The following is a 24,773-nucleotide window of genomic DNA, read 5'->3' as shown; positions in this document are numbered from 1 at the left end:
AAGGATAATTTTGTAACTTTACTAATCATAATTAATCACTACTTATCATAATTACACCTTTTCAATCTTCCATGGCTTTCTTGGCCTCCATTTGCTCAAGGATGGTGACCTACACCCATGCCTACTCCATGCCTTGAGTAGCCCCTCTCTTACAATGGTATATGCCTACTCCACAATCTGGGTAGCCCCTCTCTTGCAGTGGTATATGCAATGAAAGGAAACATGATCAGGCTAAGATATTTCAATGGATAACTTAGCTTGGTCATTTTTTTTCATTGCATATACCACTACAAGAGAGGGGCTATTCAGGGCATGGAGTAGGCATGGGTGTCGGTCACCATCCTAAGGCAATAGCCGAGAAGGCCATGAAAGCTCCAAGAAAGGTGTATCATACGATAAAATGGAAAACTGATAAAAGGTACAATAGCCTAGACCAAGGTCACTTATATAGTGCATGGCCATTTCACATTGGCTATCTAGAGACGTATAACTAAATGGAGCCATCTAAAATATAGAGAGGTAGAAAAATGCATCAACACAGAGGCCTAATGCTATTACAATGACTACTCTTATAATATATCCATGAAGTACATCACTTAGGACTTCATCCTAACTTGCTACCACACGCTCCTCTTAAAGTGGGAATCGCCATAAATACTCTGACACACCATTATAGGCACCCGTCCAAGTTGTAGCTTTGGACACTATTGCTTCATATCTTGAATGTATGACCCTTTGGTGTATCTACCGTGACTCCTTGATGTAAGATAATGGTAGTAGCTCTTGTAAATCCTAGAATTAGATTAACATTCCCCCCCTTCCTGATGATGATCGCGTCCGCGTGATTGCGTTGTTTTGAAGACCTTTGGGTGGGGAGAATGAACAAGCTTTGTCGATGCCTTTGATGTTGAATGACATTCAATGGTCTTTGTTCCTCAAGAAGGAATAAGAAAAGCTAGTTAATGAATGAAGAAGTTAGTGGTGCATTGGGAATTCTTAACAGGGTGGGGGATTTTGCAAATAATTGCATTTTTATATTTGTGTGAGCCCTTTTTTTTGCTCACTTTGTTTTTGGCACAATCATCGGCAAGGTTACGTGTGATTTTTGTTAGTGGAGACACTAAGAGATGTTAATAATGGGAGAGAAGGATCTGCAGGAACGTAGACTTAATCATCAAAATGAGATGATGATTCTCAGTTCCTCATTTGATTCATTGAAGTGACAGTCATCATTTGAAGTAATTGGCTTGTGATGATGTCCCTTTGTGTGGCAGGATTCTTGTTAAATGTTGTTGAGTGGGGCCTGATCTTGTCTTCTTCTGCCCATGTGCTTTTTATGTTTTTATGTATATTTAAGTGCTCTTAGAAGCAAATTTTCATGAATTACAAGAATTGATTCATATAGACTCTTATTGAATTGCTCTGTGTTGAAGTAGCCACTTCTTGGTGAGAATTGAAAGAATTACGTCGACTTGCGAGGCTAATATAGAGATCTTCACTAGGGATTGAAAATCATTGAGTTGTGAAGATTGTGGCATCATTTGGAGAGGTTTATAATTTGAAGAAAAATTCCAGGCGATGAGTTATACCATTGACCAGGCTTTCGCCCTCGATGGCCCCCCCATCCAAAGATGTACCTGGAAGTTGTTGATGGTGAGGCTTTGGTGCAAATGTTCTCCAGTGCATGAGTATGGATATGTACTTATGGAGCAGCTACTACATTAATTTAGCCAAAAGAATAGTAAGCAATAAGCTTAATAAATATATAGTGGCTATTGTGTGATATAGCTTAATCCGTGATGAGACTTAAATCGTGAAAGTGCAGGTTCTTAAGCCGTGAGATGGAACTCGTTGAATTGTTATTCCATGAGATGGAATTCCATGAATTTGTAAATTTTGACCCTCTTTTTATTTATTTATTTTATGGGTCATCTAGGTCATGATTTGCAAGAAACAACTTCTTATAGGCTCATTTCTTACTTCAAGAGGGGGACAAGAGCATGGATATTCTGTTCTTGATGTGCTCCTAAGTCTCCATATTGCTTCTTGAATTTGTTTTGTTGAAATGATATTGAGGCAGTAGGGAAGACTACTGATTGTTTGCTTGAACAAACAAGCTCTTATGTTGGTACTGAATGCACGAGAATGGTTGAGGGATTTGCTTGAACAAACAAGCTCTTATGTTGGTACTGAATGCACGAGAATGGTTGAGGGATTTGCTTGCTATTGCTTGGACCTCCATTCTTGTCGAACTATAGGTGAAGTTGTTGGGGTTGAAGTCAGTGGTGAGGTTTTCTACACATTGTTCGATTTTGGCAACCATATGATGGAATTACCATGCACAAGCACCCATCTTTGACTAACACTGTAATCTGGTTGCCGATGTGCTTGGTGTTGAGGCTTTCTTCTTTGTGCAAGCTTAGGTGACTTTGTGATGCGCTTGGGGACCTAAGCTTTGGTATTTCTTTGGTAGTACCCTTGTGCTTACAAGAGTGTTTTTGGTACCCACACTTGTTGCATTGGTGGAGTTCTTTGAGAAACTCGCATAGGCTTTTGTGGACGGTGTTGTGGAGTACTCTTTTTCTTCCTTGGCTTTCAAGTGCTTCTTTTTGAGGAAGAGGTTTTTTTGACTATCGAGGTATCCAAATTTTATAGTAGCCTTGAGCTACAAGTAGCTGCTTCTCCACCCACATTTTGATACTATTAAGATATCGTGATTGTGGGAGTCTTGGTGGAGTTTTCTTTAGGGTTGATGTGGAAGGTTTGGGGCCCTCCTTGACTATGGCTGGTGCTGAGGAGGCTGTAGGTTTGAGACTCATGGGAATTGTTGATGATGATGAGGTTAAAGTCTCTTGTGGAGTGGCTGTCGGATGACGAGGCCTTTGACCATGTGGTTGTCTCCTTTGATGAGGTTAAAGTCTCTTGTGGAGTGGCTGTCGGATGACGAGGCCTTTGACCATGTGGTTGTCTCCTTTGATGAGGTTTGTTGATGAAGATGCATAGGATCCGGGGCCTATCCTTTTAGTTTATTGTTAGAGATAGATGGTTGGACTTTGGGAACTTCTTCAGGAATAGCTAGCTGATTGTGATGTTTTAGCATCGAACTTCGTAGGTGAGGATAGGGTTGAAGGAGTTGATGTTTTCTCGGAGTCGGTTATTGACGTAGATGGTAGGTCCTTGTGTAGAGGGGCTTTTGTGGAAGAGGCTTGTATCTGTTTGCATTCAGCATCATAGAAATCCATTAAAGTTGGATCCTCTTCCTCGCAGTATGGTATTGTCAACTTTTTGTCGTTGACCATCATGATGACTCTATCACTAGCAAAGCACAGTGGTGCTTGGGCAGCAACAATCCATTTATGCCCCAAGATTAAATCTACTTCCAACACATACTCAACCACAAAATAATTGCTAGTGAGGGGGTTAGTTTCAATATACATTATATGTTCAAAGTACCCTAGACATGGCATGTTTAAGTCTTGTGTAAAGGTAATCCTTTCAGGATGTGCCGTGAGTGTTGGTTGACCTAACAAATCCCATAGCTCGAAGGTCATGAGATTGTGTTCTCGTGTTGGATAAAGCTGTGCTTGAGCTGTGGTGATTTTATTTACAATTTCCAATCCAACGAAAATCCTAGGGATCTTTTCAATACGATATGTTGAAAGTTCAAGCTCTTGCAAGGTTTCTTCCTCTCGTAATAGCAATTTTACATTGCCTGTAGGAGTGTTCAAGGTGACTGTTTGCATGGATTCATCTAGTGAATACAACGATTCACTTATCCAAGGTCTACCAAAGACGACATCATACTCAAGGAATTCTAGGGTAACATGGAATATAATTCCATATTGCCATCAATTGTTTGAGTAGTGTATCTAAAGGAACCTGGAACTTAATGTTATGTCCATTGGCTCCTCTTGCAAGACTATTGCTTGTAGGGATGAGTTTAGGTTGTCCCAATGACACCCAAGTGTCTATTGTCACGATGTTATGACTAGCTCGAGGGCTAATCAATGCGCGTTTGCGCTGAACATCATTGCGTGTAATGAAATCCAACCATACATTAATAGAATCTTCCAAAGGAACCATGGGTGTTTCGGTTATTGTTTTCAGCTTCAAATATGTGTCTGTTTCATATTCCCATTCACTTTCATCCTATGTTTGGGTCTCAGATTTTGCCAGAGTACCCAATGCGTACGCTGGCACACTTGGCCCTCTAACAATTCTTAATGAGGGCTGTTTGGAAACTTGCGAATCCTCATAGTCCTATTTTATGTAGTTCGTTATGTCCTTGTATAACTCAGGTTGAGCCATTAAAGGTGCAAGTGTTGATGTGATGCTCGCTTTATCATGAGAGAAGAGCATTCCTCTGAATGAGGTTTTAAGAGATTGTTTTAATCTTGTAAGGGAATTATCAACTTCCTCACATGCTTTCTCAAGCCTATAGTTCGCAGAGTCTGTTTCAAATAACTCTTCTGTTAGAGAGTATGTCTTCCTTTTGAAAGGGAAAACAGTACTCCTCTAGGATTTGTATCCTGGTTGCTCTTTTAGGATTGGCATTATGAGGCTTAATCACAATCAGTGACCTTGTAAGATATTCAACCAAGCTAAGCATGCTCTCCTGAGCTTGCTTTTTGCGTTTCGTATATGTCATGTGATCATTATTATCCATTTGGGGTTGTTGGGTGGGCTCTAGCTTCTTGATTGGTCTATGTGGTGCACTGAGCGAAGAGTAAAAACTTGTTTCATCCTCACTTAGTCATGTACTAGAACTTGTTTCATTCTCTGAATTTCTTTGGTTTGTCAACTTTTCACTATGTTTACCCATGCGATGAGATCGAATTTTCTTTTGGGTTTTTGTATCCTGTGTTGCACTTATGGGTGTCGAGGTTTGTGTGGTGGCCTTTAAGGTGGATGCTTCTGCATCATGTATAGCTTTTGGCTCTTTTGTGTTTATGTCCTCTACAAACTCCTTTTCCTTATCTTTTAATTCAACCTTGGTTTCAATAGTTTTTTATAGTCCCTTGTTTTTCTTGGGTTTAGAAGGTTTTGTTTTCTCTTTTAGGTTCTATTTTAAAACATGTTCTTCTACCCATATCGAGGTATTGTCTTTTTCTTTCCTTTTAACTGTTTCTCGTGCCTTGGCTTGTAAGCGTGTAAGCACATTCAAGGGTACCATGGACAATTGCTCGTTTTGTACACTTAAGATGTTAAGAGTTGTATTTTGTGAGACAAGTTGCATTGAAGCAACTCGTCTTGGGAAATCTTGGAACATGTGATCAATGCCACATCGTTCACAATTGGTCGCGCAATGTGTCAGAGACTATGGGCATGAAAGTATTCCAAACTGTACAGTTTGCCACCTTGTGAGGTCCACGATAATAGAAACACTGAAGTGTCCGATTAACTGCTTCCTGAGCGATTTCTACTCTTTGGACTGTTTCTGTTTGGTGCATGGGAGATGGAGGTTTTGAGTCCATTGTGGATAAAGCGGGACACTTTTTAGTATCATGGTCAAAGGTTTTACAATATATGGAGTATAGAAGAACAGATGCCTTGTATGCACAATGAGGATTGAAATGGTCGTAATGATTGCATTCAACACTTCGCTCCTCACTTTAGAGGCATTAAGGATGTCTGGTTTTGAAGGTTTTTATCATGTCTTATAGATGTCTGCTGCAATGTTTTAAGCAAGGCTGCATAAAATTCTGGGAATGTCAATTCTGAGATCGATCTTTCTTTTGCCATTGCTTCACTTGGTTTAGATGAGGAACACCTCACAGCATGATCATATTCTAGCATGTTGTTATCTAAACATATTGCTTCTTTACAACATTGATCGAATGTTTCCAGATTGGATACAATGATCAAGTTGTGTAAAAGCTGTTATTCTTTAAGCCCATCATGAAACATCTCTTCAATTGAACATCGTTTAATTTTTCCCATGACTCATAATAACATGAGTCCAAGAGTTTTATCCGAAGGATAAAGTCTCTAATGGATTCATTTGGTTGACACTCAATTGAATAGAGTTCTGTTACTGCACTCCATCGATCACCTTGTCTGGAAAAGCCATGTATAAAGGCTGATTTCAAGGTTTTGAAGTTGGTCTTGTCGCCGGCATCAATGCGATGAACCATCGACTAGCTTTTCCCTCTAAGCATAAGTTCAATGCATGTACCTTAGTGGGGCAGTTAGGATTTCCAAAGGCTTCACATCTCTGTTTAAACATTTGAACGAATTGAATAGGGTCTGTTGTTCCGTCATATTTGACCATAATTTTAGAAATTTATACGGCTGTATTTTTGTATGAATCATTGAGGCCGTATGTGAGTACTCTTGTTGGAAGAGACTCAGTGAGTCCTTGGGCCACCCCCCTTCCTAGACTAGTCAGTATGTCCAAGGTGTGGGCATCGAGGAAAGGGTTGGTACTTATAGGACTTGCGGGAATGTTAAGCAAGGGACCAAAGCCTGGTGGGATCAAAGTCATAGAGGGTGTAAAACCCAAAGACACGCTTGTTATAGGCATGGCCAATGGCATGGGGAGGTGAATTGGTAGCTGAGATCTCAATGGCTTGAAGATGACAGCCATTGGGTTTAGTCCTTGTGTGATCCCTAGCACTCCCTCTATCGTGACCATGTCGGAGTGTCTAAATACTCCCTAATGAGCAATCACAGTTTGATTGTTTGTTTTTTGTTTTTTATTTATTTTTTGCTTTTTATACTTTCCCACAGCTCATTACATCTTCAAGAGGCTTGGCGTACTCTTTGTTGGATCAAATGGGTGTCTGTTTGCCCTAATTAGCTTAGGCGCTATACGCACGTGAACGACCTTAGATATTTTTTCTGAAAAACGCGTATGCTAGAAACTTCCCACATGGAAGAGGAGGTCCTAAAACCTATTTTCCATCACTATCTCAAGACGAGAAAGTTTTCCGAGAAATTTTTCCCTGTTTCGCAGCACGTTTTTGAGGGTGTTCAAAAAGGAATTTTGAAAAACTCTATATGAGGGAGTTGTAGTATTTTTAGAGTGCTACAACTTTGTTTCCCTGAGTCTTTCGTGATTTTGTTGTTTAGACACTCCAAAAGTAACCCGAATATGGCTTGTCGTCATTTTCGCACTAATTTTTACGATTTTTCATGATTTTTGGAATGTTTTTTGCCTCGATTTTCAGGTCAAATTTTGAAGATGCTGGTTTGACTTCGGAAGACGAAGTCCAAAGTCGAAGAGCTCGATGTTAGCTTTTTGATGAGCCTTAAAGCGCCTTCATCGGATATACAGTTTAGGAGAGATGAGGGCCTCCAAACAGGGGTTGTTTCCAGAGTCTCTCTTTTTTTTTGCCTTTTTTTTTCTAGAAATTTTCATCGGAATTGCCTTTCACGGCCGGAAATTTTCACTGGAATTGCCTTTCACAGTCGAAAATTTTTGTCGGAATTGCCTTTCACGATCGGAAATGAATTATGCACGGGAATTATCTTTCACGATCAGAAATTTTCGTCAGAATTGTTTTTCACGGTCGGAATTTTTCGCCACACTTGACTTTCACGGCCAGAATTTTTCATCGAAATTGACTTTCACGACTGGAAATGTTTTGCTGAATTTGCTAGTCATGGCCAGAATTTTTTCACTGGATTTATCTTTCACAGGGCCAGAATTTTTCGCCAGATTATTATTATTATTTTTTGAGTCTAGTGGAAAATACAAATTTTATTTTTTTGGAAAAAAATATTTTTTGAATTTAAAATGAAAGGGATATGGGCATTTTCCCAAAAAGGTAAGCGGGAATCAAAAAGTCAACCTTTTAATGACACCCTTGACACCCTTCATAAATGACTCCTAAAATGGACAATTTTGACAACTCATGAGCATCTACTCACATTGAATGCTCATTGGCCTTAGAGAGTTATGTAAAAAAGTGATTAAAAATTAATCTTTTCATTAATCTTTCTCTTTTACAGTAATCAAGGACTCTAATTAACCATTAATCTCTAATTAATTCACACAATTGAGCACATCATTGGATAGAGCAAGGAAAAACTAATCTTTGTGCATCAATAATTGTGTAAATTAATCTAAATTAGGAGATTAATTAGACTCTTAATTATAGTCTCCTCTTTAAGATAAAATTAAGAAAAGAGAGTCAAATTTCTCCAATTGATCAGAAAATTGATGTGATTAGGTGTTTTAATGCATCAAGATGCTCTCAAAACACTCAAAAATATAAAATTTGACTACTCATATAATCAATTTAGACCCTAATTAACACATTTTCTAAATTTTTAGCCTCTTGAATAAGATTAATCACCCTTAATGATAAAAACCAGTCCATTAAGAGAAATTAGTCAAATTCAAGGATTTTTTTATAGTTTTAAGAAATTTTTTGAAAGATTAAGCTACTCCTAATGCTTGCTAACACTCTAATCCAAACAATTTCAACAAGAAACGCACCATCAAACTAAAATTAATGATCTTAGATCTATGTTAAAACTAAGAGCGCTAACATTCACTAAGAATTGCATTCTCTTGCATTGTTTGATGTAATGGATGCAAACTAAACCTAATACAAACTATAGCAAAAGGCATTCTTTTCAAAAATAAAAAAGAGAGCTATTCTACACCAAATCTCATACAAATCACCAACAAATCCACATATTTTTCATGAAAAACATTAATAAAGATAATGGGAAATGGGTTATGCGTAGATTAGAGACAAAATGATGGAAAAAGCTAAGGGGCAGCGACGCCAAAAATGTTATGGCTCACCCTAACCCTCCTTGAAACACATCCAAAAAGAGATTACGTGGTGAACCACAACTGTCTGTGGAGGATCTTTCCAATGGCCGAGCTCGTAACCCTTGAGGTCTCCAAGCCGACAACTCTTTGAGAAGCATTTCCACTGCGTCTTCCGCGAGCGTTGTCACACCGCCGCGTTTCTACGGGTCCTCGTCCCTCCTCTCACCTCACTTCACTCACACACACTCACTAGCATGCAATAGGGAGAGAGATTAGCAAGAGGATGAGCAAGAGCAAGACTCAATTGCATAATGGGAGAGTATGTTGTATTATGAGAGAAATTCACTTATATACATGGCCATAAGTGTTCACACTCACTTATGCTGTGGCTGACCGGGCACTTTAGGCTCATAAGAGGCCTAATGCTATTATAATGACTACTTTCATAATATATCCATGAAGTACATCAATTAGGACTTCATCCTAACTCGCTATACCACACGCTCTTGAAGTGGGAATCGCCATAAATACTCTGTCACACCATTACGGGCGCTCGTCCAAGTTGTAGCTTTGTACACTATTGCTTCATATCTTAAATGTATGACCCTTTGGTGTATCTACCGTGACTCCTTGATGTAAGATAATGGCGGTAGCTCTTGTTAATCCTAGAAATAGATTAAGTGGTGTTGCTATCTACAAACGCATGGAAAATGTCTTTGATCACCCATATTTTGGTCTTGGGAGGAGAATATGCATAAGCATTAACTACTGGAGTTTTGTTTTTGGGTTTTTGGTCGAGATCTCACTTTTTGTATCTGCGTAAAATACGCTTATATTTTATCTCATGTTGCTCAATACTGTTTTTGGTAGCCCACTATGTTATAAATTCATTGTTGGGGGTTTCCTAGTTTAAGGTTTCTTGTTGTCGTCAGGCTTTTTGCTTCAAACAATAGAAGTTAAGATTCATCGTTTGAGGTTTCTTGTTACGGTCAAGATTTTTTTTCCTATAAAAATTATGGTTGTGGTTAGACAATCCAACGATGATATATTACAAAAAAATACCACAAGTGTCTTTATGTTCATTAACAGATCATTACCTCTCTGCTCGAAATGCGCTCTCGCTCGTTCCCTCTCGCTCATGAAATGGCCATCCTCCTCAAGAATGGTCTCTAGTACTATAAGGAGGACAAGATATATCTTGTACCTAGTTCATCATATAAGGCCAAAGTGATGGAGGAAATGCATGCAACCCCTTTGGCAAGTCATTTGGGTCTCTACAAAACCTTTGACAAGATAAGGAAGAGTTTATTTTGGAAAGGGATGTGGAGAGATGTGCATGAATATGTCACAAAGTGTTTGATAAAGATCCAACACATAAGCCAGGAGGATTGCTTCAACCCATTCCTACTATTCTTGAGGGAAAGTGGACACATATATTTATGTATTTTATCATGATACTTCCTCACACTAAGAAGGGTTGGGATAGCTTGTTTATAGCGGTGGATCAGTTGTGTCAAAAATGGCACAGTTTATTCCTTCCAAGGTCACTTACATAGTGTATTGTTGTAAGACAATTTGTGGAGTTTATATTCAAGTTGCATGGAATGCCTCAACAAATTGTAAGTGATAGAGATGCAAAGTTCATGGGTTCATTTTTGGAGAACACTATTTAACCTCATGGATACCAAATGGACTCCTAGCACTGCCTACCTCTCCATTTGATATCATGGGTACCAAATGGACTCCTAGCATTGCCTATCTCTCCATTTTCCCATCCAAAAACCAATGGACAAATGGAGAGAGTCAATAAGTGGGTGGAGATATACTTGATACACTTTTGCCCCATGATACTTAACATTCATGGGATAAATGGTTAGCTTAGGCAAAATTTGCTTATAATAGCACAAATCATGTAAGCATTGGCATGCCACCTTTTGAGGCTACTTATGGATACGGGTGAATGCACCATGGTGATCAACAAAGAAAAGATTACAAATCAAAATGTAAAAGATAAGGTTGAGGGGATGCAAACTGTCCTACAACAATGCAAGAACAATTCAAAGAATGCTCAAAGGAGTATGAAGCAATATGCTGATACCCATAGGAGATTTATGGAGTTCAATGTGGATGATTGGTTACTTTTATGCATACCAAAAACAAGATATGCATCTCTTAACAGCAACACAAATGCCAAATTGGCGCATAGGTACTATGGTCCATATAAGAGTGAGAGAAGAGTAGGGCAAGCGGCCTATAAGCTAATGTTACTGGAGCAACTAAATGCATACATAATGTGTTCTATGTCTCTCAATTGTGAAGGCATAATGTGGGATCAACAGTATAAGTACAAGATGAGTTACCTCTAATGAAGAAGGAAGGAATGATAGAATATGTACTAGAGAAGGTTTTGGGCACTAGAGAAAAGGTGTTACGCAACCGTTCTTTAGTGGAATACCTCATCAAGTGGAGGGGTTTACCCACAATGAAGAAGCTTCATGGCAACCTGCCTTGATCTTAAAAGAGGCTTCATGGTAACCTACCTTGATCTTAGAAGGATATGCACACATTTTGGGTGCATTTGGTGGGCTAAATGAGGAGGAATTACAATGATTTCGCTTACTATAATTTCCTATAAATCACTATATTAGAGAGCTTCATACCAATTGGGGATTATGATACTTGCATTTGGGAGTATTGATAATTGAGGCACTATTATGGGGAGCAAGTTCTGGGGCTATTTCAAAGGCATAAGACGTAGTTTTCAGCCATTAGAGGTAATTTACAGCATGAATCACATGTGGACGCTCACATGTTGACTTGACATGTCACTCTCATATGCTTTGTGGATATGGTGCTTGAGCACTTATATGTGGAAATCCAACCCTATGGAAGGCCTAAATGTTACAAGGTTTTGAGGGGGAAAACCTATGGGTGGGGATGGCTTGCAAGAAAGTGCTAAGGCTAAATCATTAATTGGCCAAATGGGATCATAGTAGACAAAGGATTTATAAAGGGATAGGGCCAATAAAGGGGCCTAGGACATGGTTCAATGTAGAGGCCAAGGCCTAAGTGAGTGTGAACATGGGGTATAGGTATATAAAGGACTTATAAAGGGATAGGGGCAAATTAAAGGGCCTAGGACATGGTTCAATGTGGAGGCCAAGGCCTAAGTGAGTGTGAACATGGGGTATAGGTATATAAGACAATTATAAGCCATAATTGTAAATAACTCATAATTAATTTTGATAAATACTAATCATGTCTTATATACCTATAATTGTATATAAGACAATTATAGGTATATAAGACAATTATAAGCCATAATTGTAAATAACTCATAATTAATTTTGATAAATACTAATCATGTCTTGCTTGGCAAGATTCCATGGAGACCTTCTCCCATGTCTTAAACTCCATGTAAATGATGTCTATATATCTCTAGACTCCATGTAAATGAATCTTTGATGCTTCCCTTCCTTTCATGTTTGAAGCATGATGATGGTGGTGAAGTATTATTGAGCTTATGTGGCTTGGGGAACAAATTTTGGATTGCATGACAATACCCACCTTTTGGACATGTGGATTTGCTTTGATCTTTTGGGCATCTCTACAACACTTAATTAGCAGGTCATAGGCAAGTTTTGTGCCATAGAGGGATATGCAGAGTCCACTTGATTGAATCACCAGTTTGTGTGAAGATCCCACTTGGGTGCATGGATCCACAGGCTCCATAGACCGTGATTTGGATGTCCATTTGATCTTTGGTATGGAAATCTTTACAAAGTCCTTGTGTGAGGTGTGTAGATGGAAGACGCTGTTGTGAATGTGCAGATGCCAAAATTGTGATTCATGGCTGGGAAAATGGCAGGACTTAGCAAGAACAAGACTTGATGAAGAAGAAAAAACAAGATAACTAGATCGATGGTGGCAAGTATATAAAGTGCTAGTGTGGGGCATTCATGCAGCTTGCATGAATGGAATCCGATGTTGGGGAGTCTAAATTAAGGTACATGTGAGACTATTGGGTGTGACTGTGGAAGGAGGCATGGATGCATGGATTGGTGCTGGCATAGACTGCTCGGATCTATGAACTTAAGTGATGGTGGCAAAATGGTGTGTATGAAGAGGGTTGAGTGCAAACTAAAAACTTGAAAGGGTCTATGGACCACATGGTTGAATGGACTATCCCAATCTATGAACTTGAATGCTGGTGGCAAAATAATGTTTGAATGGACTGTCCCAATCTATGAACTTAAGTGCTGGTGCCTAAATGATGTGCAAATTGAAAACTTGCAAGGGTCTAGATTAAGGTGCATGTGAGACTATCAAGTGTGACCAGCTGGAGGCATGGATACATGGATTGTTGCTAGATGGACCACATAATCGGATGGACTACTCAAATCTATGGAATAAAGTGCTAGAGTCAAAATGATTTGTGTGAGTGTAAACCAAAAACTTGCAAGGGTCTATTTGTAAGTGGAGGCTAATTTGGATTTGGACTAGCAAGATTTGTTGTTGGACTTTCCGAGTGTTTAGCATTTGGACTATCCAGGCGATAAATGAGGGTTTAGAAATTTATTACAATCATATATTTTTCAATGTTGATGACATATGACTTGCTGGTTAGAGGTTCACCTACAATGGCATTTTGACAGTTCGTGTTAATTGTATCAGATTGTGGATGGATTGGACATTTGATTGCAAGCACGGGATGCCTCTTTGGGTTTATGGTTTATGCAAACTCCCCTACATGAGAGAGAATGAACCCCCAATACCTTTCCATCAATCATATCTACACTCGGAGGAAATATTATGCAATGAAAATGCAAAATTCTTTCCTCATCGATTTTCTAAGACTTCAATAGAAATGCATATAGAAGACTAGATGCTTGAAGTGATAAAGAACTTCATTCAGCTCTTCAACAAAACTGAAGATTTACATGTTTAGATGACTTGCAAAATCTTTCATACACTATGCAACTGTTTGGGAGCGTTGAAGAAGTTGAGGCATTCAGCTATTGGCAAATTTACCATGAGATTGAAATTGAGCAATTAGCATTCAATTTTGTCATTGGGCTGACACTTTGCCGAATCTACGGCTTTTATAAAAGGACGAGATACCTCCCCTCACACCATCTACTATGTTGACATTCGAGGAATGATTCCTCATGAAATCATTCCAGGCGGGCATGTCGACATCTTTCAACCATCCTTGATAAACCCTCTACTCTGACATGATGCCATCCATGACTTTCTGCTTAATCGCATGTAACTTTCTTCCACTTCCGAGGACGTAAGAAGGTCTAGGTAGGGTGATGTTATGAGTCTATACTCATCCACACTTTTGTAGTTCCCCACCCTAGATTAAGTGGTTCACATTATGTATGGACATGGGCCCACTTTTGTAATGGAATGCCAATCATATAAGGCTTGTATGTACATGAGAGTCTATTTTGGGCACCCCATAAGTGTTGGCAATTGGGAAAATCCCTTTGTATATAAGTGACATCATAATGTGAAGGACACAACATCTTCTAGTGAACAAGCTTCTTTCTTGTTCTCTAAAGTTTCTACCTTCTTGCTTGTGCTTTCTTGTATGCATGTGGTGATGGATTGTTTGTGTGTGCTGAGTGATTTGTGCATGGTTGCTTTCATTTGAGAAGTTTGTAGAATTAGGACTAGGAAGTGGCTTCGAGCTTGATAGCTTAGCCATGGTCTGTGGAAGGGTTGTCATGGAGGATTAAAGTGGGATTTAATGCTTTGATTAGAGGGATTGACACACCTCTAGGCTTCTCTCACCACTCTTCCTAATAACAAGGGACTTCCATGCTTCAAGAAAGTGGTTGGGAAAAATGATGATTCCTAGCTTTGGCTAGAAGGCTCACTCGGAGGTGATCATGTGTGAAGAGGATTGTGATTTATTTTCAAATGGATGATTGGAGGTATTTGGACATGCAAACAATGCTCTCAAGTGTTATGCAAAGGAAGGAACAAGTACAAATATGCAATGTGTGAAATGTGAACATGAATATACACAAGAAGGAGAAATACCAATTTTATCTTAGTCTAGAAGGGTTCATCATTCTTGTATGCAAAGGAGAAATACCAATTTTAGCTTAGTCTAGAAGGGTTCATCTTTAATTAATCATTTTGGTATGCAAAGGCTATTATTCAAGCCTTGAATAAGTTGTGGCTATCTCCTCTTTAAAAAAAAGGCTACTTTTCAAGCCTTGAATAAGTTGTAGTTATCTCCTTAAAAATAAAAGCTAGAGTCATGCTTGAGCATGTAAATGTATAAGGCATGCAAGCCTCACCTTTAAGCATGCAAAAGTGAAACACATGAATGCCACACCTTTGTGAAGAAATAATGTACGATCCTGGTGGCCTAAAGTGGTCTTGCTTTAATAATAGCAAAGTTGCAAGGTTGTAGAGCTGCATCATGTAAGGCAACGAAGCTGCATCATACAACAAGGTTACAAAACAACATCATCCCACAAGGTAACGAAGCTACTGAAACATGAGGTACAGAGGACATCACATGTGACTGCAAAAGCCATTCACAAAATTAACCAAAATACATAGCCTAATAAATTTAAACATGAAAGAGAGAAGGGTAAGAAGATTTGCATGACATAAGCAATGGGTCTAGTTTGCGCCCCCCCCCAATGTGTGTGGCCCCTACACCCATTTGTGGTACGCACTATTTGTTTTTTACAATTTCAATTTTGCTAAGATCTCTTAGTCCTTCTTTGATGGTGCTTCCTTACATCTAAACTTCTCCAAGTTCCTTAATTTTTGTTTAATGCAAGAAGATTTCCCTCTCTCATTAGTCTCACATTGCTTCTCTTTTCCTCACACCCTTCTCTTACCTCTTCCCAATTACTTAATCCTCACTCATAGTTCACTCTTTGTTAGCTCTCTTACTTCATCGCCCTCCATGATTCCACTCTAGATTGCAACTTAAGCAAGTGGGTTGGTCTTCCACGTAAGAAGCTCTTATACATGATTGTCTTTTGCAACCATATATAAAACTTAAATCTTGAGCTAAACACATGCCCACTCACTTAAACAAAAGCTAAATCACTCACAGACACATCAGTGTAAGCATCTCATGGCATGTACACTAGAGTCCAAAGGCAAGCCATAAAATGCACTCTTTAATGTAACTCACTACTAACATATGTTAGAAATGATGCTCTCAAACACATGCTACTCTACCAAATGAAATACACGTGTTGGATCTTGCATCTTCTGTATCCTATCAACAGTAGGGTGAATTTGACAATTTGCAAGTTGAAGAATCCTATCAACACTTATTGCAGAGAACTTAGTAGGGTAAATTTGACCTTTTGCAAGTTGAAGAATTCTAAACATCTTCTTTACATGCCATAGAATCTAATATTTGTTTTAAAAAGCTTCCATTAATTGTATATAGGAAAAATCTAAGACCCCTACCCTTCTATTCATTAATTATAAAGAAGGAAAATCCAAGACCCCTACCCATCTATTCATTAATTATAAAGAAGGAAAATCCGAGACCCCTACCCCTCTATCTTTACAATAATTTGGGAGCAGCATAAATCACACTAAAGGTATAACAACTCACTCAGGGCCTCATATGACAATTTCTAGATGTTTAGCTACTATATCAGCTCCCCATAGTCTGAATACTTGCATGTTACTTAAAGAAAGGAAAATGATTCCTCCATGTGTTTTCCATTCATAAATATCACACAAGCAGGTCACATTGAGCAGCTTCCTAATGCTCAACAAGATGTCCAGACTCCTCGATTATAAAAGCAATTCCCTCTATTCTTTTTTCATCAGTATTGATCTATACTACTTGTCCTAAGTTTCTTGTTCTAAAATACATTTTCGTCTCATTTTAAAAAGTTCCCACAAGCTCGAGTCCACCCTGCTACCCATTTTCTAGCATTTGGTCATTTTTCTACTTAGACCAATTCCATAGGCTCAGCCTGGCTCAACCTACATTCCCATGGGTCTAGCCTTCCAACCATTGGACGTGGCGTGAACTCACACACCCATAATTGAAATTTCTATTTAACTACTTAATAGAGTTTAAACATGTAACTCCTCTGAAAATAATTATTTTCATAAAAACATAATAGAAACAAATCTTTTTATACAATGTGTGTAATTCCATATTTCCAATCACATAACACAAGGTAGCATATCAATGTCACATCATCAACACATATGTCCTTACATCACGACTGTGATCCTCACAAGACCACGTATAGCGCCGGGCCCGATCACTCCTAGATCTTGGTGAGACCAATGCATGTAGGAGCTCACATATGTCTCACATCCACCAAAATCATGAAATCCCACTATCCCAATGAGCCGCTTCACCCAGTCGTTATTACCAGTCCCAGAAGCACGTACACTTCGGTACACCTTATGTCAAGGCCTAGTATTGACACACATACATTGTCACATCCACCCTACCCAAAATCAAATTGGAGCTGCTTCCCTGCCATCACACCAATCATACTAGGAGTTCACCCACGTTTGGTCAGGAGGGGTCAAGGCCTCGGACAACCGCCTTCGTGTGATGCACCCCGTGAATGATATCCAAACAACAATTTATGGACCTGTGTGGTACCTTCACATGCTTCCAAAAACAAACAACACATATACGCCACATGAAAACATTATCAAAATAGTAGTTTTAAGACATGGATTCAAGAAGCATGTATCATACTCAGCTCTAAGTGTAAACCATCGCAAGCTCGATGAGACATCACAACTCTCCAGGTGATACTTCGAGTAACTCGAATTCCTCCAACCGCATGTATCCTGTGTGGTACTGTCACACAGGACGCTTTTGTACTTCTTGAAGAATTAATTAAAAACTCATAAAATATATCCTAAATCAAAACAAAGACCTAAATTAAATTTAAATCAAACAACATAGCATAACACAAGGCAAGGGAAATAAAATAACATTACCATTAAGACAAGATTGGGTGCAATCTCCCCCCCAATGCCATGTAGCTCCACTTTCACGACATGAGTATTCAAAGAATTTTATTCATAAAAATAGCCCAAGAAGCTAAGAATAGATGTGCATACAAATTGGGCTTGCTTTTCCCACTTTAGGGGTATTGCTTTACATATTATTAACCATATAAAATCTCCTAAGTTTTGTACATATAAAAACCTTTGCCCAAATATAATTGCTAATGGGCCTTGTTACACAAAATAACTTTGTGCACATTTGCACATATAATAATCTTGTGCACATTTGCACATTCCATTAAGCTGAATCTTGCACAAATTAAATTAAGCATATTTTTCTACGATTATTAATTCATCAAAAATATGATAAAATATATACCTGTAAATAGTCCTTCCATTTGAGGAAGCAACTGTCCTTAATTGTGTAAGAAAAATGTCGATAAGATTATGCTCATAAGTATTGATGTCATAACTTGCAGGGTAAACTCAGAGGTCCGAACATGGCTCAGAGGCACAAAGGCATGGCTCAGAGATCCTTATGGACATGGAATACCAATAAGAAAACTCATGCGACACCTAAATTGGTGATCGTCACACTGATTATCAAATAAAAAATAACATGTACAAAAAAGTTTAATACATGATTCACAAAAGAAAAATGATCATCATCTTCACACCACCTCTTAATCCACCAGCCATACGACACCTCAATCTGTACCCTCGTATAGTGCGACACCTTAATCGGTACCCTCGTATAGTGCGACACCTCAATCGGTACCCTCGCACATGTCATGCAGTGCGACACCTCAATTGATACCCTCGCACTTCTCGTTGCTATACTCAGACACTATCAACGTTAGTTAAATAATTAATTGAACACATCAATTAATCCCAACGTGGTCTTGAGACATAGACACAGAGAGCTGGATTCCTCCTGGGATTGCCCTCATTTGAATGATAGAAAGGGGCTGGTCTTTACATTCTAGGTCCTTGACTTTATCTATAAATTTTATTTAAGTTATTGAACTTGAACTAATCTTAATGTTCAATTTATGGTTTATTAATTAGGTTCTTAGGTTAGAAAAATATTATAGAAATAGTTATGAAAAAGTTGTATAAAATGAAGTGAATATATACATATACATACCTCCATCGTTGGTGTCATTGAAATTATTTGTTAAAAGAATTTTGACACTCAAAGAGACATGAGTTGTTATCACTTTTATGGATAGGGTATGAAAGGAGAAACTTACTTGGAAAGTGTTTGAATCAATGTTTGAAAGATAAAGCATACATAGAAATATTAGAAGAATTATTTACTAAGTTATGGATGATAGCAACTTATGGATGATAGCAACTTACTTACTAAGTTATGGATGATAGCAACTTACTTGCAAGTGTCGAATAGTTTTGCTACAAAATACATCATTAAAAGGTCACAAATATCGCAAGTATATGTGATGTTTTAACTATGGAAAATGGAGGAACTTATTTGGGAGTGATGGAATCATTCTGAAAGAGAAATGTTATTGCACATGCTATATGGTACCAAACAATTTAAAAGAAGTTCCAGGATTCATATATCTTGAATTAATCAGTGTCAATTTTAAACGCATAATGCAATTAATGAATGAGTTGAATACGTACTCATATGTTGAGAATAAAACAATAAAAGTGGTGTTCAAATATCACAACAATAAAAATATGAAAACTCTTGAAGTTTCGCACATTGTTGTAGATATCCTGAAAATATTGTAATCTCTGCATCACAAAAATAATTAGACTAGAACAAGAATTTAGGGTCTCTTCTAAGCCTTGAAGGAAGGTCTGACTCCCAAAAGTTAAAGCTTTTTGAGGTTTTCAACAAAGCTTTTTTTTCCTTTTTCTTTAGACCAACGAAATTTTTTGGAGTTACAAAAATATAACCTTTTTGCCTTAAGGTCACACGATAGAAGTTTTTGCTAATCGTTTCTCATATCTCCTGCTTTATAGAAGGTTTTGATTCATGCTTTTGCAAAGGAAATAAAGGTATACCTATACATAAGCTTTCAAAACCCTTGCATAAAATTTATGCTCAAGGTTTTAGGCCATTTAAAGTTTTACTACATAAGCTTTGAACAAGATTAAAAGCTTTTGAAATGGTTTAAATAAACAAACCTTTTAAATTTATAACTCTAGAAGAATAGATTTAATAGCTAGAAATAGCCATATTATTAGCTCTTAGCTAATATAGCTTGCTTTGGTCAAAATGAAAACACCAAGAGTAGACAAAAATAAAGAAGAGATAAAGCCTAAATTGGAACTTAACCTAGAGCTTTGAAAGCTTTATGATTAAGCTTTAATCAAAGCTTTGTAGAGCTTTGAAGTAAGCTTATCAAAGCTTTATATATATTATATGTATATCTATAAAGGCTTGATTATTTCGCCTTTAAACAAGGCTTATATAGCTTGATTATTAAGTATTTAAACAAGGCTGTAGATTCTTAGAATTCGGTCGCTTGAGTAAAAGAAAAGAATAAAAGGGAGGGTATATATATATATATAATTTCAAGCTTTCATACAAACTTTGGTAAAGGAAAATTAGCACATAAGGGACATGAAACCCCAAATATATATATATATATATAACTAAGCTTTATTAAAGGTTCCAGCCTAATTGAATGGCAGATAGTTGCCGGGCGCACAGAAAGAAAAAGCATAAATGAAAAAAAAAATCATTGTAAAGTTTAGTAAAAACTCCTCTCTTTTTTTTTTTTTGCTAAGGGCTCTAGGCGTGCGAAATAGCCCGCCCTCTGCGCAGCGCAAAGGAAGGAAGCCTAAACGTTAGTATATATGCCCTCTGAACGGTAGTATATATGCCCTCTGAACGGTAGTATATATGCCCTCTGAACGGTAGACAGTCGCGGGGTGCACAGAAAGAAAAAGCATAAATGAAAAAAAAAAATTCATTGTAAAGTTTAGTAAAAGCTCTTTTTTTTTCTTTTTTCTTTTTTTTTTTTGCTAAGGGCTCTAGGCGTGCGAAATAGCCCGCCCTCTGCGCAGCGCAAAGGAAGGAAGCCTAAATGCAAAGGAAGGAAGCGCTGCGCAGCGCAAAGGAAGGCGCCAATTTTAATCTTCCTCCCATTTCATGAAATTGGTGCCTTTTCTCACAGAAGTAAGTTTTAGAATTCTCCAATTTGCATGATTTATATTAGGCTTCCATTATGGAATTCAAACACTACTACTATTTAGCAATCTAATTGTGGGTCTCTATGCTTCTTCTCTTGCTGATTCGATCCGTAGGAACAGATTATGAAGAGAATTCGTAAAATTAAAGGTGGTTTTATGGTTTTGCAAACCCACTAATGGTTTTTCACCTTGCTTTACCCTTTGGGCAATAGATTGATGGAGATTTGTTATATCCAATGGTTCAAAACAAGTCTTCTTTCAACCATACATAAACATAAATCCATAAACGTATTCTTCTTCAATTTAAATTCAAAAAAATTACCCAAAAAATTTACCAAAATTACATGTGTCTTTGTCTCTTTCACCTCTTTGTCTACAAGTCTTTGACTGCTTTAAGAAGATTAAATTAAACCAAAGCTCTGATACCACTGTCCACGGGACCCTTCTGTACTTCTTGAAGAAATAATTAAAAACTCATAAAATATATCAAAAATCAAAACAAAGACTTGAATTAAATTGAAATCAAATAACATAGCATAAGGCAAGGGAAATAAAATAACATCACCATCAATACAAGATTGGGTGCAATCTCCCCCCCCATGCCATGTAGCTCCACTTCCACAACATGAGTATTTATAGAATTTTATTCATAAAAATAGCCCAAGGAGCTAAGAATAGATGCAAGTACAAATTGGGCTTGCTTTTCTTACTTTAGGGGTATTGCTTTGCATATTATTAACCATATGAAACCTCCCAAGTTTTGTACATATAGAAACCTTTGCCCAAATATAATTGCTAATGGGCCTTGTTACATAAAATAACTTTGAGCACATTTGCACATATAATAATCTTGTGCACATTTGCACATTTCATTAAGCTGAATCCTGCACAAATTAAATTAAGCATATTTTTCTATGATTATTAATTCATCAAAAATATGATAAAATATATACCTGTTAACGGGTACCTTCACGAGCTTCCACAAACAAACACATATGCATCACATGGATACATTATTTAAATAGTAGTTTCAAGACATGGGCTTAAACATCATGCTCATACTCATCTCTGTAGCACTGTAACCCACCATAAGCTCAACGAGACATCATAGCTCTCTCCACTCAATACTTCTAGTAAGTCGAATTCCTCTAGCCACATGTATCCTCGTGATGTCTTCTCAAGACCTTCCTTTCTAACTTCTTGGGGTCACACCCTGATTCTCTTAGGAGATTATAACTCTTAGGAGATTATAACTCTTAAAGTCATGTGTCTATTTATTACAACCTTAAACTAGAATTCTCATGTACATTGAGGTCTTTTTAAGGTCAATCTATATAGTCTTCCTTACCTAAAATTCATCACATTAATGTGTATGGTCTCTAAGAATCTTAGGGCCTTACGTTAGTGCACAACTATGCACGTTGAGCTAAGAGACCTATTTACCCAAAATGTTTTGAATGGTATCTTTGTCTTCAAATAACTTGCCCTAATTTCCATTGAAGTTTTCCACTTTTTTTAAAAGGACTTAGTCTCCTATGTCACCTACAACTTGAAAATTGTATGTATTTACTGAATTCTACCAAAGTCTTACTAGGATGTAATACTATTTCTCCTTTAGGATTCTCTCTCTAACTCTACCACTTATGATGAAACATCTTCGTACCTAATTTAGTTAATTCTAAACAATCGGGTTCCATCTTGTCTCCTAGGGTTTAGCCATTTTCTTCATTAAATTTTTAAGAGAGTAAATGTGAAGTTGGTAGGGTTTCCTAAGGATACATTAGATTCACATGGGTCATTTTATTTATCTCTCTTTTTTTTTTTCCATAAGATGAGAGGGAATTACATATCCTTATGAACAATCATTTGCACATTTATGCACTTAATTAAAGAGCAATTCTATGATTTACACAAATTTCATTTTACCTTGCCAAATAAAATTCAACTATTTAAAACCGTTCTAAGGTTCTATCCTTGAATCAATAAACCTTTTTGTGCAGGCAAAAAAATTTACTAGGATAAGTTGGGCATGTGTACTAATGCTTCTCTCTCTGCTTCTTTTTAGGTTAATTTAAGATTAATTTATTTATTAATTTCCTAGGATTAGGACAATTCATCCTAACACTTGCATGCTTTGAATTAATATAATTCTAGAGGTCATTATTTTTTACCTTTGGATTTTCTATTTTGGGTTCTTGTGCATAGGTTTTATTTGATCCTAAAAATTAATAGGATACCCTAAATTTGCAAACTTTGATTGATCTTTTGGGAAAGAGGTCTAAGTGATATAATTGAATTCTACAAGCCTTATAAAAAATATGATAAGGTGGTTCTAACCTCTGTCTGGGTTGCAATGCATTAAGTTTACATATATTTTTTTATTCATGTAATTGACCTAATAGAAAAAGGATTAAAACCATTCACATGTGAAAATAGACAAGAAAAATACATAATTTGACATCTTGCAAAGTAAGTTTATGTTCTTACAAGTTGAATTCGAAATGAAAAAACTCTTAAAAAATTAAGGAGAAGGGAAAAGGAATCGATGCCATTTGTAAAAGCACTTCAAAGGAATAAACATCACCATGTCGGTGATGCAAAGTAGATAAAAACAATGAAGGGTAAGTAGGAAAAATTACATCAATGAAGGGAAAGTCAGTGATGTACATCAATGAGGGGTACGTGGGAAAAAACACATCAATGTAAAAATGAGAACTTTAGTGCTCATGGAATTACGAAACTCTAGGTTTATGACTTGAAGGGCATGAAGGGACGTTGGATTGATGCCGAACTCATATGTTTTTTAACACCCATGCCCTTCTTCTCATTATTTGTTAAGATAAGAGAGAGGACCCTCAGGGGATTCTAATGAGGCATGTTTAATATAGTCCAAAGAGAGATAAGAGAGGGGACCCTCTGGCGATTCTAATGGGGCATGTTTAAAGTTTTTCATGATGTCATATATAGACCAAGAACTCAAAATAATGCCTACTAACCCAATAGAAAAAACTGTTGTAATTAACTTTATCATAATGAAATTACAAGTGAAAAAGTCATACATTATAACTTGGCAACATAATGACAATTGGGGTGAAAATCAATTGCCTAACTTCAAAGCCAATATTATGGAAAACTATTTTTATTGTAATGAAAGGCCTTGAAGTAACAACATTAATTGAAGGCTCAACTACCTTCTTATGCAATTTGTTTGGAAATCACTTTTTTGTGGTGGGATCACATATAATGACATTGACAAAAGCAAATAGTAAGAATAAGTGTTAGAAAAAACTTTTATCAAACCACATGAACAAGATTCAAAGTGAAGACTATTAAATTTTCATGGGATTTAATGCCCTAGCTTAACTTATCACATATAGTGGAAGATAATAAGAGGAGAGGTGGTTTTCATGAATGGCAAGCAAAGCTATAGACTTAGCTACAAATCAAGGATGAAAAGGATGGTATAAGAAGGGCTAACATTGCAAGGTTGAAGCTCATGAGTCATGGGTGTTTTTATGTGGTAAAGTTACTTATGAAGGGGTAAAGGCTTTGATGAGACATGACTCTTAAAAGGGAAGCATCAAAGTCATTATGAGAATATTGGTGTACCTACAAATTGGAAAATCCCCCATTTACAAGGGAGCATAAAACACTTTGGTGCTTACATGGCAAGGTGGACCAAAGGAGACACTCTTTCATTGCTTTTGCTTTCTAAACCTACACCATTCTACATAATTAAATCCAAAATTTACAGTATAGGGCATTTTGAGAAGTTTCTTAACTCATAAGGACTAGAACATACGTGACCAATTCAATTTGATGTTTGTGAATTGTACCATGATGGTCTATTTGTGTACACTGCAAGAGTGGAAGGGGGGAACAAGGAAGCAAATGT

Source organism: Cibotium barometz, chromosome 19, assembly GCF_041138505.1.
Source record: "Cibotium barometz isolate CiBa-2024 chromosome 19, ASM4113850v1, whole genome shotgun sequence".
Lineage (NCBI taxonomy): Eukaryota > Viridiplantae > Streptophyta > Polypodiopsida > Cyatheales > Cibotiaceae > Cibotium > Cibotium barometz.
This window is presented reverse-complemented; position numbering follows the sequence as displayed.